This window comes from Pseudopodoces humilis, chromosome 2 (genome assembly GCF_049639895.1).
Source record: "Pseudopodoces humilis isolate 2021_Gansu_Grassland_sample_001 chromosome 2, ASM4963989v1, whole genome shotgun sequence".
Lineage (NCBI taxonomy): Eukaryota > Metazoa > Chordata > Aves > Passeriformes > Paridae > Pseudopodoces > Pseudopodoces humilis.
Window position 1 is genome coordinate 28787921 of NC_142201.1, and position 15064 is coordinate 28802984.

Sequence of the window (15064 nt, forward strand, 5' to 3'; positions counted from 1 at the left end):
TAGATTTCTCTGCTTTCACTTCTTAAGGCTATGTCAGTCTTGTAAGACTTCATAATTAGCAGGTTCTCCACCTTGCCAAGTATGTCGTTCTTAAATGCACTGATTTATGGTGGGGTTTGGTTTGGGTTTTTTTGGTTTTTTTCTCTTTTTTTAGAAAAGACTCCCTCATCCTGAAAATGTGAACTACCTTTCGTTTTTCCCAAATGTGTCACCTTTTATATAACTGGAAAGCATTAATGCTGTGTAAGTGAATGTATAATACATATCTCTTGCTAGAATTTATCTTTATTATTCAACACAGAAGCTGGGATTATCTGCAGACTTCACCAGCAAGAGCTTTTTATTTCTTTCCAGATAACTAGCAAAGATACTCAACAAGTCTCAGGTCAAGAATAATCCTGTTGCAGCACCTTTCAGGATTTGAATTACCAAATTTTTTATTCTCTGGCTATAATAACTTCTTCTGATACCTCACTTGCTAAGTGTTTAATGACTTCACCTTGTATAGTGAATATAGGAAAATATCTTAGAGGTCTAGTTCAAAAATTGTTGGTCAAACAAGATTTGAACCTCATCAGATAATTAATACTAGATTTTTGTGACAATCTATTTTATACAAAGCCACCTTGACCCTCTGTTAGGCTAGTAACTTTTACTTCCTTCCTAATTACATCTCTGCCTATTCTATTCATGATTTAGGTTGTGGTCAGTCAACCTAAATGAAGTTTTTAGTGAATTAGATTATTCTGCTTAATTTTTGAAGGTACTCACAGAACACTTGTGTTGCATCACATCTCTCTGAATTTCCTTCACCACTGCAAGCTGTTTTCAATACGAATACAATGGCAAGGATTTTATGATTTATCAGTATATTTATATGGCTGTATAAGATTGGGTATGTCTTTTTCACCTGGTAGGGATTTTGTTTCTTAAAACTTTTATTTTCTGAAAATTTTTTCTTTAAACAAAATTACAAAAACTGTATACTTACAGGAAGGCAGTTGCTATCTATATCTTCGATGAAATGTTTGAAACTTGAGAAATGATTTTGACTTTTGCTTTCTTTTTCTTTTCTATTTTTAATGGATATGAAGGACAAAAACTTATTTAAGTCACACATTAAGGTTAGCCTTTCAAGCTTTTAAAAACTGGGATATAGAAAAGATTACCTTCTTAGTGCAGTCTTTCATATTCCTGCTTTCTTTGTAAGTATATGTCTTACCTTTAAGTGTGGTAAAATATAAGACATGTCATAAAATACACAGTGTGGCTGAGATAATATTACTACAGGAAATGGTATTTCTTGACTTTCAAGTACTTTAAATTGTCGCCTTCCCACCATATTTTCTTTATGTGTGCAATTGCAGTCTCATTTGCTCATTTTTCTATCTGTGAGCACCCAGTAATATTCTTGAACATGAACAGATATTAGAAAAAAATGGACAGATATTAGATACTTTTGTTTTTACTGAAAGATTTGTTAGGCATTGGAATAAGTTGCCAGGGGGTTGGTGGAGTCTCCATTTCTGGAACTGCTCCAGAGGCATCCAAATGAGGGATCCCAGCAGGGGATATGGTTTTCTGGGTGACTATGGTGGTGCTGAGTTGATGGTTGAACTAGATGTTCTTGAAGATTTCTTTCAACCTTGAGGATTCTGTGATACTGTGGAAAAAAAAATGGGGGTATTTTTTAATAGAAAACTCAGAAATTTATTTCTACTTTTAGAGGTACCAGTTCTATACCAGGCTTTACTTGTACATTTCACCATTCTCTCTTAGAGGCTCCAAGATTCATGAGAAATATAGGTGACCCAGCCTTTTTTTTACTTTCCTTTTGTGCTGCTCTCTGCTGAATGTCATGAATAATCTTGATGCAAGAATATTACTACATTTTCACTTTCACAGGTGGTCTTTTGTGAGGCTTTACTCTCACATAGCCTTTTTCTGCAAGGAGGTAGGTAGATACAAATTACTGTACTGAAATGAATTTATAATGAGTTTAAAAAGGTTTGGATACACCAGTGTGGCTTCAACAATAGGGCTGGAGCACCTGTGTCACAGGGAATCATAAAACAGACCAGATGGGAAGGGACTTCCAAAGATCATCCTGTCCAAAGTTTTGTGCAAAAAAAGAGAGGCTGTGGAAAGCTGTGGAAACTGGGCTTGGCAGATCTGGAGGAGAGACAAGTTTAGAGCTATTTCCTTACCATCTTCAACTATCAAAATAGAGAAAAGGGATCCAAATGTTCCTTGTTGGTGCACAGCTAAAGGAACAGAGGCAAAGGACACATGCTTCAGGAAGGGAGTTTCCCACTGAGTATAAGGAAAAATCTGTTTGTAGGAGAGTGATGAGAAACACACACCATTGCATCTACAAGTCAGCTGGACAAATGTCTATCAATCTGCTCTGCCTCTGAAATCATCACTGTTTTGAGTAGGGTGCCCAACCAGATGACTCATAAGGGTCCTTTTTCATCTGTGTTGTTCAGTGTTTCTAGAGTTCATAACGCGGTGGAGACCTGAATGGCTTGAAAGATCAGTCTGTTCAGCTGACAGGAATTCACCTGTAGGGTAGCCCACACACAAGCCATATTATATTTCATTTCAGGATTTGAGTAGGTAAGGAGAAGGATGATTCTTTCTGAAAAAAGCCTCTTAGGCCTCTACTCTCAATTTCTTCCTCTTGCTTATGACCCTCAACTTGTCTTTTGCTCTGTTTTTTATTTCAGTTCTACATATACTTTTCTCTTAATTCCTTCTGTTGATGAATCACCTCTTCAGTGTCTCCAGCACTACCCACATGAGTAAAATTCTTAGCACTTGAGTGAGGTTTTCCCCCCAGGATTCCTGTTGGCCTAAACCCAGAATGTCTTTACATCAGTAATTAGATTTTCATTTGTATCTGTACCTCACCAAATAAATGGGACCCTCATCTTGAGAGTGATATTTCACTACATATGCCAAATAAATGACAGGCATTAATAGTAATGATCCCTTTGTCTCAAACACTTAGACCTTACATCTATGATACATCCACCTCACCTAATTTTCAAGATGACAACAATGTTAGCCCTTGATTTACTTCTAGCAGAATTTGATAATGCTCAATTATCCTTTTGCTTAAATCAATTTTTGGTGCTCATCAGTATTGCCCTCTAATTTTCCATGAGTACCTTATGAGAAAGTAGTAAGGAGTAGGCAAACTCTCACAGCTTTTTTCTTTCTGCAGCCCCTAGTTCATTTGACTCTAAAGGAAAAGAAATCCATCTGCGATTAAATCTGGCCAAGGATGTCAAGGAAAACTTCTTGTCAAGGATGGCTTCTTGAAATGCATCAATAGCACAAGGAAAGCCAAGGATAATGTGTGCCTGACACTAAATGAAGGGCAGACCCTGGTAACAGAGGGCACAGAAAAGTCAGAGATACTGAGCACCTTTTTTATATTGGTCTTCACTGACCATTTCAGCCTTCAGGAATCTCTGACCCGGGAGACCAGAGTAAAGGAATGTTGGAGGGAAGATTTCCCCTTGGTCCAGGAGGATTGGGATGGATAACATCCAGGCAAGCTCGACAGACACAGATCCATGGGCCCTGATGGGGTGCATCCACGAGTGCTGAGAAAGCTGGAGGACACCATAGCGAGGTCACTCAGGATCATCTTTGAAATGTTGTGGTGACCAGGAGAGGTGTCTGAGGACTGGAAGAAAGCAAAAGTCACCTGAGTCTACAACAAGAGCAAGAAGGAGCACCCAGGGAACTAGTGGCTCATCATTGCTGCCTTGATCCCTAGAAAGGTGAGGAATGTCTCATTCTGGAGGCCATTTCTATCCACAAAGATGTCAGGAAAGTGATCAGGAGTGGTCAGCATGGTTTCACTGAAGGTAAATCATGTTTGACATTGCCTTCTGCGATGAAACAACTACCTGGATGGATGAGAGAAGAGCAGTGGATGTTGTCTACCTTGACTTCAGCACAGCTTCTGACACCGTCTCTCACAACAGCCTCATGGGCAAACTCAGGCAGTGTGGGCTGGGTGAGTGGACAAGGAGGCAGACTGAGAGCTGGCTGAATGGCAGATCCCAGAGGGCTGTCACAGTGGCACAGTGTCTAGTTGGATGCCTGTCACTAGTGCTGTCCTCCAAGGTTCAATACTGGGCCTGGTATTGCTTAAGTTACTCATCAGTGATTTGAAAAAAAGGTGCAGATGCCTCCTCAGCAAAATCACTGGTGACACAAATCTGGGACGAGTGGCCAATACCCCAGAGTGCTGTGCAGTCCTTCAGAAGGACCTCAACCAGTTGGAGAGATGGGCAGAGGACAACCACCCAAAATTCAACAAAGATATGTGCATCATGAAGAGCACTGCCAGCAGGTTGAGGGAGGTGATCCTGTCCCTCTACTCAGCCCTGTGAGGCACACCTGGAGTGCTCTGTCCAGTGGAGAATAACAAAAATAATTAAGGGACTGAAGCACCTCTTACACGAGGAAAGGCTGAGGGAACTGGGCCTGCTCAGGCTTGAGAAGAGATGATTGAGAGGGGACCTTATCTTACCTTATAAGGTATATAAGTACCTGAAAAGGGAGATTTCACCACTCTTTTCCTCCATGCACCTTTGGGAGGTGTCACAAAACCTCCAGAAAACCTAATTAAATGCTCACATATTAACTGCTTTGGAAAACAGCTGGAAGATGGTATCAGTCAGCCTGATGGACCTGCCTGGTTTGTGCTTAAAAATAGTCATTTGGTGAAATCAGTCCTTCTAAATTGAGCACACTGTGTTACTCTCACAGACAGCAGGAAGAGGTAAGTACACACTTCTGAAGAAGCTTTTGAGCAGCTCATTTATGTGCCTGAACTAGACAGGCAGGGTTAGCCTTCAGAGACCACCTCCTTCCATACAGAGAACAGAGGCAACCACAAGCAAAAGCAGCAACAAACATTAAGCCACTCTGTCTCTGGTCATCACCAGAGCCAATAATTTCCCAGCCACTGCAAATGTCATCTTGCTCAATAAAGTAATTATTTAGAAAGCCAAAACGACACCCTCTTGTTTTATTCCTGTTTCCCTGCATATTTTCTGCTGTCATGAAAACTACCATTTTTTTTTCAGTTTCCCTCAAAAATATCTGATAAAGTACATCTACTTAATTCTAAACCAAGCTTTATGTGTGAGGGGGTTTTTCTGCTTTAGTGTTTTTTTGCAAATTGCCAGAGATGTAAGAAATATTATGGCTTAAACAACATATTTAAGACAACCTTGTAGAAGCTAGAAATAAACTTTATTGATCAGTAAACTCAATAACATAGATTTAGTATATCTCAGACATCCTTCATTTAAAGTAATTTGTAGTGTCACTTCTCTAACAATAAAAAATAACATTTAAATACTATTAAAATTTTTTTATTTTATCAATTTCAATTTACCTTTTAATCTATTTTCGTAGCTCTAATTAAATATAATGCATGAAGGTACTTATTTTATTTACCCATTTTAGTAGTTTTAATGTCATCTCTTTATACTATTAGTATACTTCTGAAATTTGTATTTAATAGAAACTTTTTTTTTTTTTTTTTTTTTATTAACACTGGCTTTTGAAATATTCATTATAGACCTACTGGCTAATTCAAATTCTTTTTATATTGATATAATCTGAAAAGTTTTGTTCCTTATAATTAAAGTATCTGTTTATGATTAATAATTAAGACCCAATTTACTTTTCTTTTTAATTAATATTAATTATTTTTATTTATGATAATGTTTTAAATATTTCTTTTACCTAATATCTCTTGCATCTAACAAATACATCCAAGCATTTTGGGAAACAGCTTAGCAACTGCCTCTGCCAGTTCCTTCAGGACCCTGAGCTGCCTCTCATTGGGTCCCATGGTTGGATAGCTCAGATTGCCACAAATCTGATTTTTCCTTATGATGGGTGGGACTTCATTCCCCTAGTCCCTGCCTTGAGATTCATGGCTTTGAAAGGTATGGGAAGGGAAATTGCCAATGAAAATTGGGAAAAAAGGTTGCCAGCCCCCTCCATGTCAGCCATGTCAGCTGTCATCAGATTTCCTGTCTCCTTTACTGGTAAAGTAGAATATTTTTGTTCTCCTTTTGTGACTAAGATACTTAAGAAGCCGTTATTATTCATCACAAAGCTCAACAAAAGTATCTCCAGCTGTTCCTTAGCTTTTCTGATCCCACCCCTGTACTCCTGAGCAGCATCCCTATATTCTTCCCAAGATGTACCTCCTTCCACTGTGTATGCATTTCCCTTGTATTTTAGTTTGACCAGCAGGACCTTGCCCAGGAATGCTGATGTCCCACCTTCCTTGCATGAATTCTTGCAAATGGGAAGTGAGAACTCTTGTGCTCTAAGAAAAATATCTTTAAATAGCTGATAATTATCTTCTGCTTCATCATTCCTGAGGGCAGTTTCCTGAAGGCTCTTAGCTACTGCTTCCTTAAAGAAGTGTGCTCTTGGAATTTTTAAGACCTTGACTTTACCTTTTGTCTGTCCCTATCCCTTCAGATCATGATTTTCACCAGGGCAGTGAAAATCATTCATCGCTGCAGCTCAGGCTGTATGGACTTCTCCTGTAAGCTCTTCTGAGCTGGTAAGCAACAGATCCAGCAAAACTCTCCTCTCATTGGAGGAGGATTTTCTGGATTAGGTTATCCTCAGTGCGCTCCAAGAGACTCCTGCTGCTTGCAGCTTGCTGTGACACTTTTCCAGCAGGTGTCAGGTTCTGGACCTAGTACAAAATCATGATGTTAAATTCTGTAACAAGTCACATAAGAGTTAAAGAAAATTTCCACATTGTTCCCACCTAAACCCAAAAGGGTGAGAACCTCTTAACCATATATTTTCAGCTATTCCAGTTTCATATCTGATATTCAAACTGCAGTAATACTAAATATTTAAACAAGATTGCAAAGATAGCGAGAGGCAAGATACATTCAAGAGTTGTTCAATTGCCCCTGTAAAAACAGTAAAAAATAATTACTGTTATAGTCAACAACCCTTCCAGAACTGAGGAAATGTATTGTCTTTCCATGACCTTGGCAATATTCACCATGAGTCCAGAAAATCTTAATAGAACTGTGACAACATGAGCTCCAGTGTGAATTAGGTTATTAGTCTCCTTAATTTGTATCATTACCAACTGTTTACAAAGCCTGTGTCTTTTAAGATGGTTGATTAAGAAATATTTTTAACATTTTGCAGTTGAATCACAGCAAACCCAACTGCTGTTGTCTTATCTCACATTTTGTAATGAAAAGTGATGCAATTCATCACTTCAATGATTTACACCTGAATCAGTACTTAATTCAGTACACCAGAGTACTGAATAATTCTACCTGAATGATATGCTTCATCTTCAGCATTCTTTTCTACAAATCCATTAACATCACTGTGTCTGAAAGCATGCATTAAACATATTTACACTCCTGTGCATCTGTGCACATAACTCCAGAAACATGAACGTCAGCTCTTTCCAACTGTCCTGTCCATGTGTAAGCCCTTTCTTTTGGATTTAGAACAATGTCAGCCAGAGATGCCAAATGCTAAGGTGTTTGACTCACTGAAATATAAACATCTCTTATGGAAAAAAAGCCAACAGTAATAGATCATAATAATTTGCTTATTAAGGTTACTCAAGATGTTGTCAGGGAATGTTCATGTTCCTAAAGGAAATGCCGTGTTTGAATGTATATCCCTTGTCAAAGATGTTATAGTCTCTAGAGAGAGAAGCTGAATGAGTAATAATGACTCAAACATAAAATTCTTCTGGGCCTTTAAGCATTTTTAAGTTAATAATTTTAAGGATTCCAATGTAAAATTTACTGCTTAGTCAGTTTAAGAAGCTGCTGATGAGGCCATGTATATCTGTAGTGCTGGGTTTTGGGTTTTTTTTCCTTTCAAATGCTTCTTCTCACTTCTGGGGGAAAAGTATTGCCTTTAGTAAGTCCTGTAGAGGTTAATACATTCAGCTTGAATAAAACAAAAAAACATAGTAACATTTGACATGTAAAAGGATAGAGGAGCACATTAAGGGAATGTAAAGAAATGGCAGCTGAAAGGCAACAGTTGCATAATATTACCAAAGTAATGAGAAGTGTCCTACATATTAATAAATATGTGACCTTTTTATCTTGATTATTTAAAAATCATGTTATTTTAAAATGAATAAATAAATGCCTTGTTTATCCTTACGTAAAGCCATAGTTTTACTTGAAGGACTATGTACAATCATTTCTGTACTGGAGACGTGGAATGCAGCTGTACAGGTCATTGTATCACATCAATCTGTTCCTCTCATTTTTTTAGCAAATTGCACATTAGGACAATCACCACTTAAGCTAAGGCCTTAGCTGAAACAAGGGTATGCAAGTGTATTCCTTTATACATAATGAAATTTTAAATTCCTAAAAGACAAATATGATTAAAATTAAAGAAGAAATAAAAGAGAAAAGAAAAGCCCTACAAGTAAGATTGCATTTAAGTTTGTTATATACTTTAATGAGTCACAATTTCTTATTTAAAGTTGTAGAGATTTGATTAATTTTTTATTATCCCTATCATTAATAACCATAACTGCAACTTCAGAGGATTTGTATGAAAAAAAAACAGAGGCAGCAGTTGAAATTGTGAAATAAAGAAAAGTGGTCTGCAACCTCCCATTAAATTTCTCTTCTATTATTAATTATTTATCAGATGCTAAAACCTCTGGGTCAATTCAATATAAGTAATTTATGTTATAAAATAAGTGCTGATGGTCAGTTAACCTAATATAACCTAAATGACTCAGCTTATTATGAGATAAATTATCACCTTTCCAGCAAGAGCTGAATTGTCCCAAGAAGCCACAGCTCCAACCCTGGAGTCCTCTGTGTGTCACAGAGAAGAAAGCCAGGGCTGCCTGGGAGCCCCTCAAGCCTGCAGAGCAGTTTCTGTGAGCCAGCTGTGCCAGGCACAGAGCAGAGGACACTGTCCATGTTCTCTGTCCCTGAGCTTCCAGAGGCAAAGGAAGAATGAGGCTGCTCAGGCAGGGAGAGCTAACTGCTAAGGGCATTCAGCACGCTAGACAGATGGGTTATGTGGAGAACTTTTCCAGCATATCTGGTATTCCTTATTGAGGAAACTGTAGTTATGTTACCCAAATCCATTAAGAGCCTTCCACTGGCTTCCTTGATTCCAGTTTCTCATTTGCCAAATTGAGAGACGATTAGTTGCAATAACTTCCCTGTAAAGCATCAAAGTTATTTGTTCTCATAAAGGATATAATTTTTACAGCCACAACGGCAAATACAACAGTTAAAAGTGTAGTATACCATTAAACTTTCTGGAGTCCTAAATAGCTATTACAAGGAACTTAAACAAGTGGATCTCTCTTCCCCCACAGATCTATAAGCTTGGTTACTTGAATGGGAGAAGAGGAAAATGGTGTCATGCCAATTATTTGGCAAGATGTGATTTTATTTTTTTTTTTTTTTGGAAGACTGGCAATCAGATACCTCAACTCAAAGTAAAACCATTATTGAAGGATGTAGATCTCAGGAAATATCACACTGTGATAAAGCAAAAGACATATGGGATGTGTAACAGCTAAGGAGAAACAGCCTATGTGTAAGTCATGCCAATAATCCTCCTTCTTACCCCCTTATTTAGTATTATTTCTATATCTGCAGCTACTGTTTGCATTCCAGTCACTTCTACTGGCTCCAGCTAAAGCCTCCATTGTAACAGACACTCTGCAGATCTCCTATTATCACTCTTCTCTGCTCTCCTATTATCCTGCAACTCTTTCAGCTTATAGAGAAGATAAGCAAAGAGTGTGATAAAGGACTTAATAGTGGTCCTGGTCCACAAGTGAGCAGCCAAAGTGAGGAGCTGAAAAATCAAATGACTTGCTGAACTGCTCAAAGGAAGTGTGTGGTAGAGACAGCAAGTCACCACAGCCATCTCATATTGCATTTCTCTGGTCTGACATCCAGGATCATTTTTGCCTGGATTGGGCGCTTTTACCATCTACTCTCAAGGACAAAAGCTCACTCACAGAAGAACTAAGTATCATGTAGAGAATTGATATGGCATAAAGTCTAAGGATACTAAAAAAACCCAAACACTTCCTTTAAAATATCCAATGAAAAAGCCATCAGGCTTTCGAATTGAGGCGTGTTCCTGGTAGTATAGTAAGCACCATAGGTTCTTGAATATAGTGGGGGACAAGAAAAGAAAATACTGAAAGATCTGCAGTAGTCTGAAGCAGGAATTTAAAAAAATCCAATCAGTTTGTAGGACATTACTTTTTTGATCTATTGACCTATTAACAATGGCTTACGCATCAAACCTCTTAATTTCACTGCTAACAAAACTAACAAAACTTACATATAAAATGCACAAGGTAAAACTTGACTGAGCTCTTATCAGAAAGGACACCTTCCCTGACTGAAATAATCATCTAGGTAATCTACCATTATAAATCATAGCATTTTCCTATTTCTTGGTCTTGGTTAGAGGTCATCTTTAAATAACTGTGGCACTACATCATATGACAAGCTCTTTATTTTGAACAAGTAGGCCTATGTTAACATTTATATTTCGTTTATATCTTGAGCTTGGTTTCTTTATTTGAGTCCATTCTCTTCAGCATGTGTTCAAATGATAGACAATGCATCATTCTTACACTGATCCATTCACAACTACTGTATTAAGAAAGCATTGTGTGCTTTGAAGGTTAATTTGTTGGTACTTCATCTAAGTGGGAGACTGTTGAAGGCAATAAGCATTTTTTTTAACCAGTGGCATTATACACAAAAGTGTTTAATTCATTTATGTGCTTCTCTTTCTCTTTTTCATTTCAGAATGCTATTGTATTTTGCTTTTATCTGCTTGAGCTTCTGTTAGAATGTTGCTATTAACTTATTAGACTGGAAATAGATTGGACTGCTTACTAAATGCTGCCTGTTTTCTTCCTGCTGGATTCTCTGTATGCAATTTAGAATTCTGTTTCTAATAAGATTATAAATGAAATAATGAAAACTGGTAGTATTGTTCTGGTAGAAAGTTTTCTTGGTGATTAATGAGCTAAATAATAATGTTTCTATGGTCGAATTCTGTCTCCGACTTCACCAGTGAGAAGCCAGAAGTAGCTCCCTCGATGCCAATCATAGACTCATAGAATGGTTTGGAACTATTCTAAATTCACTGTGGTAGATTTAGTTACTGTGGTATAAACGATCAGAGAATTTGATTTCACATGTGTCAATAGTTTAAGGCTTGTTTGTGGTTTGTGGGTCTTTCTTCAGAAAATTATATACTTGTACAGCCTTTAAAATCACATTGCCAAGAACCTTCCTAGCAAGAGCAAGGAAGTTTCACTTTAACCATACAGCACACAGAGAAGAGTAAGCCAAGAGAGAGACTGACTGTGAAGCAGGCTTACACATGTGAGAAATGATGAGTGATAATGGTTTCAATCTACTATCCTCACTCTGGCTACAGGGCTCCTTTCTGACTGATATATGTGCACACTCTGCAATGTTTTCCAACATAAAGCTTTATAAAGCTTATATGGGGGCTGGAATGACCATCTACTGAGTGAGGTGGAAAGAAATGGAAATTGTAAACCATTCCTTAGACTCAGTAACGCAGAATATTTTTTTGTCACTGGATGCAAAGAAAAAACCTAAGTTGTGGATGACATGTGTTTCAACATAGCAGCTCTTTCCTACATACATCGAGCAATTAATTATAGATAATCAAATGCCATCTGCCTGAAGCTCTGTTTTAATATTGTCTATCAGGTAAGCTTGCCTAAGGTTCACCTTGTTGCACCAAAAAGCTGAGGGAGGAATGCAATCCATTCCATCTGCCCTTTCCCTGAGGCTTTGCATTGTAGAGAATGGGTTTGTGCTAAGATAGGTGGGTAAGAAGGGAAGTAGTTTCCAGTGCCTGAGAAAGAAGGGTGAAATCAAGTAAACAGACTAAAGTGCTATAGACCTCATATGCCCCAAAAAAGTTCATTCATTCCCAAAATTTGTCAGCTTTATCTGTAGTGAATATACACATTCAACGATATTTCAACACCAATTTCTTTTCAAGGTAGATAGAAGCAAAAAAAAGATTAAACTCAACGGTCTCTTTAACCTTCTTCAGTCTTTCCATTGCAATTCTGCTTCATAAATACAGACTTTTATTTTCTTTCTTAGGGACAGAAAGAGCAGAGGCTACCCCTCTTCTCTAAACCTGGCATAGTTTTGGACAATCAGCCATGTCAGATCAAATCATAAAAGTCTCTCCACTAGGTGATGGATTTTTTTTTCTACACGTACCTTTTGTTGTCATGTGTGGAAACAGAGGATTGGCAGCACACTTTTCTTCTCTTAAACATACACTCTCAGACAAGGACTTGATTAGCACCTTTTTGCCAATAAAATAGGCTGTAATTAGCTTTTAATAGTCTGAGTGTTTTTTGCTATATCAGCATGCAATTTAGACACTTGAGGTATTTTAAAAGCTCTATTCAGGAGCCCAGTACCACATATTACATTTGGGGCAAATAAAGCTTTTAGAATAATGTTTGGAAAAGCAGCACCCTGTAAATATAAGGTGGTGTTGCACCATATGGAGACTGGCTTTATGACATATGGTTTGAATTAACAAGTTTAAAACTGTTAGGATCAGTTTTTCTTTCACTGAAGGAAGAAAAAAAAAAAAACAAAACCACAAAATACATACAGTTAAATAAGCTTCAGTAGCGGATACAGACACAGCTTGTGCCAACATGTGCTAATTCAGTTAAAATACTACTTAGGCTAAACGAGTTGGGTTTGGTTTTTTGTTGGTTTTGGTTTTTTTCTGTTTTGTTTCTTTTTTAAGCAAACAGTACTGCCAGCTGTAAATGTGCTTTATTACTGTTAGTACAAGGACCATCGTCATCACCACCATCATTATGATTGTGGTCCTCATTAAAATAAATGATTGGCCCTGGTTTTGTATTAAAGCTATTTGAAAAGATAGGGCTGAACAACAGATGAAAACAGAGGATGGAAGCGGGTCTTCTGATCTCACCTAATTGAATCTTTGTTGGCTGAATTGATCTGAAGAAGTTCAAAGATCTGGGATCCATATTATAAAAACATTGTTTCATTTAATCAAAACACTCTTTGAAGTGCCATGCTTGCAGACCACCTGTAGCTTTGAAATCTGAAGTAGTGGGAAAGCTTCCCTGATGGTCCACAGATATGATATATCTGAGAAAAATAAAAAAAAAGAAAAGGGAGAGGTCCTTGTAAATCTATTTTATATCCAGGTTTCTTTTAAGCACTTCTTTATCCCTGTCTGTGCTAGGTCACTTGGAGGAGCAAACAACGAATAAGAATAAGAAGGTGCATATCTTCTTTAGTCTTTTTCACAATTTTAACAGTTGCTGCATTTACAGACAATTCCAAAGATAAATAGCTGAGGTTGTCTTTGGTCACAAATAAGTGTAGCGATACTGTAAGGACTTTCTTTCCTAAGACTCATTCTGCATCTGAGAAAGTTCAACTTTGTTGTGAAACAAAAAAACCCACAGCATATATAAAAATATTGGCAACAGAATAAGGAAAAAAAAAAAAATCAAAATTAAACATTCAGAGCCAGAACCTCCTGCATCTATGCAGGTTATTGGCACAACAGAGCTGAAACATAGCACTCATGGTTGTTATCTCCTTAGCTTCAAAAATGTAATATTTCAGAACTTCCTGTCCTGTGAGTCAAACTGGATGAACATTCTCCAATACTATTTTCTTAGTAGCTCCTATCTGGAAAACATAGTAGGGACACAACTGGCATGCTCTACTTTTCAGCAGTCATGAGGCATTATGTCATTATGTGACCTTATCACTCTGTACAACACCCTGAGAGGTGGTTGTAGTTAGGTGGGGTTGGTCTCTTTCACCAGGTAACAGCTGACAGAACCAGAGGACACAGTCTCAAGCTGCATCAAGGGAAATACAGGTTGGATATTAGGAAAAAGTTTTTCATGGAAAGAGTGATGAAGTACTGGAATGATCTGCCCAGGGAGGTGGTGGAGTCACCATCCCTGTTTAAAAAAAGACTGGACATGGCACTTATGATTATGGACATGGTGCCATGATCTAGTTGAGGTGTTGGGCATGGGTTGGACTCAATGATCTTGAAGGTCTCTTCCAACCTAGTCATTCTGTGATTCTTCCCTTTGGAATCATAGCCATACACTTTAATTTAGAGAAACTGTGAAGTTACAAAGGACTGGCAGAAACCATCACAGGATCACAGATCACATGATCACATGCTTACAGAGAACCTGGGTCAGTTTTTATTCTCCGTGATTAAAATCTCAGGAAAAAAAGCAAACACACTGAAAGGTATGTGATGAAAGATTAAGTTTTCTTAGCTGTAGATTACACCTAATTTTGCTGGTATTGGAGCTGTGGGAATACAGTCCTGTAAAACTATCTGGAAATTGATAACCCATTTCTATATTTCTTCAGAAAAGTCCCAATAACATCCAGATTCCCCACCCCACCCCTTAAAATCAATTTCTCAATTTCACACATCAACTTCCAAAATCTCAGGATTGAGTTAGGGAAAAAAAAAAGATATTTTCTTGCCTACACATTGCCATTTAAATGAATCCTCTCCTCATCTAGTTTAGAAAATCCTATTCCATAGTATACTGCAGCTGCCAGCTCCTTAGAACAAAAGGGACAAAAGCCCAGTATGTCAGTCTACCTGAGGTACTCACAGCACATGAATTCCTGGGCTGTTCAGAGCAAATAAAAATCTGTGCTCCTCCTTACTGTGTAGATTACGTATTTATTGCAATGTAAATAGTCTCACTGCATAAAACATGAGTCTCTCTCTCTCTTTCTGGAACTTCTTAAAATAGGGTGCCAATGGAAGAACTCTTATTTTAGAGTAATATGATCAAATAATAATTTATTTTCTTAATAAAAGAGAAGAAACCATACTACTCTTTGGGTGCTACTTTAATGAAAATGCATGGCAGAATTCTGTGTGAATGCAAAATGTT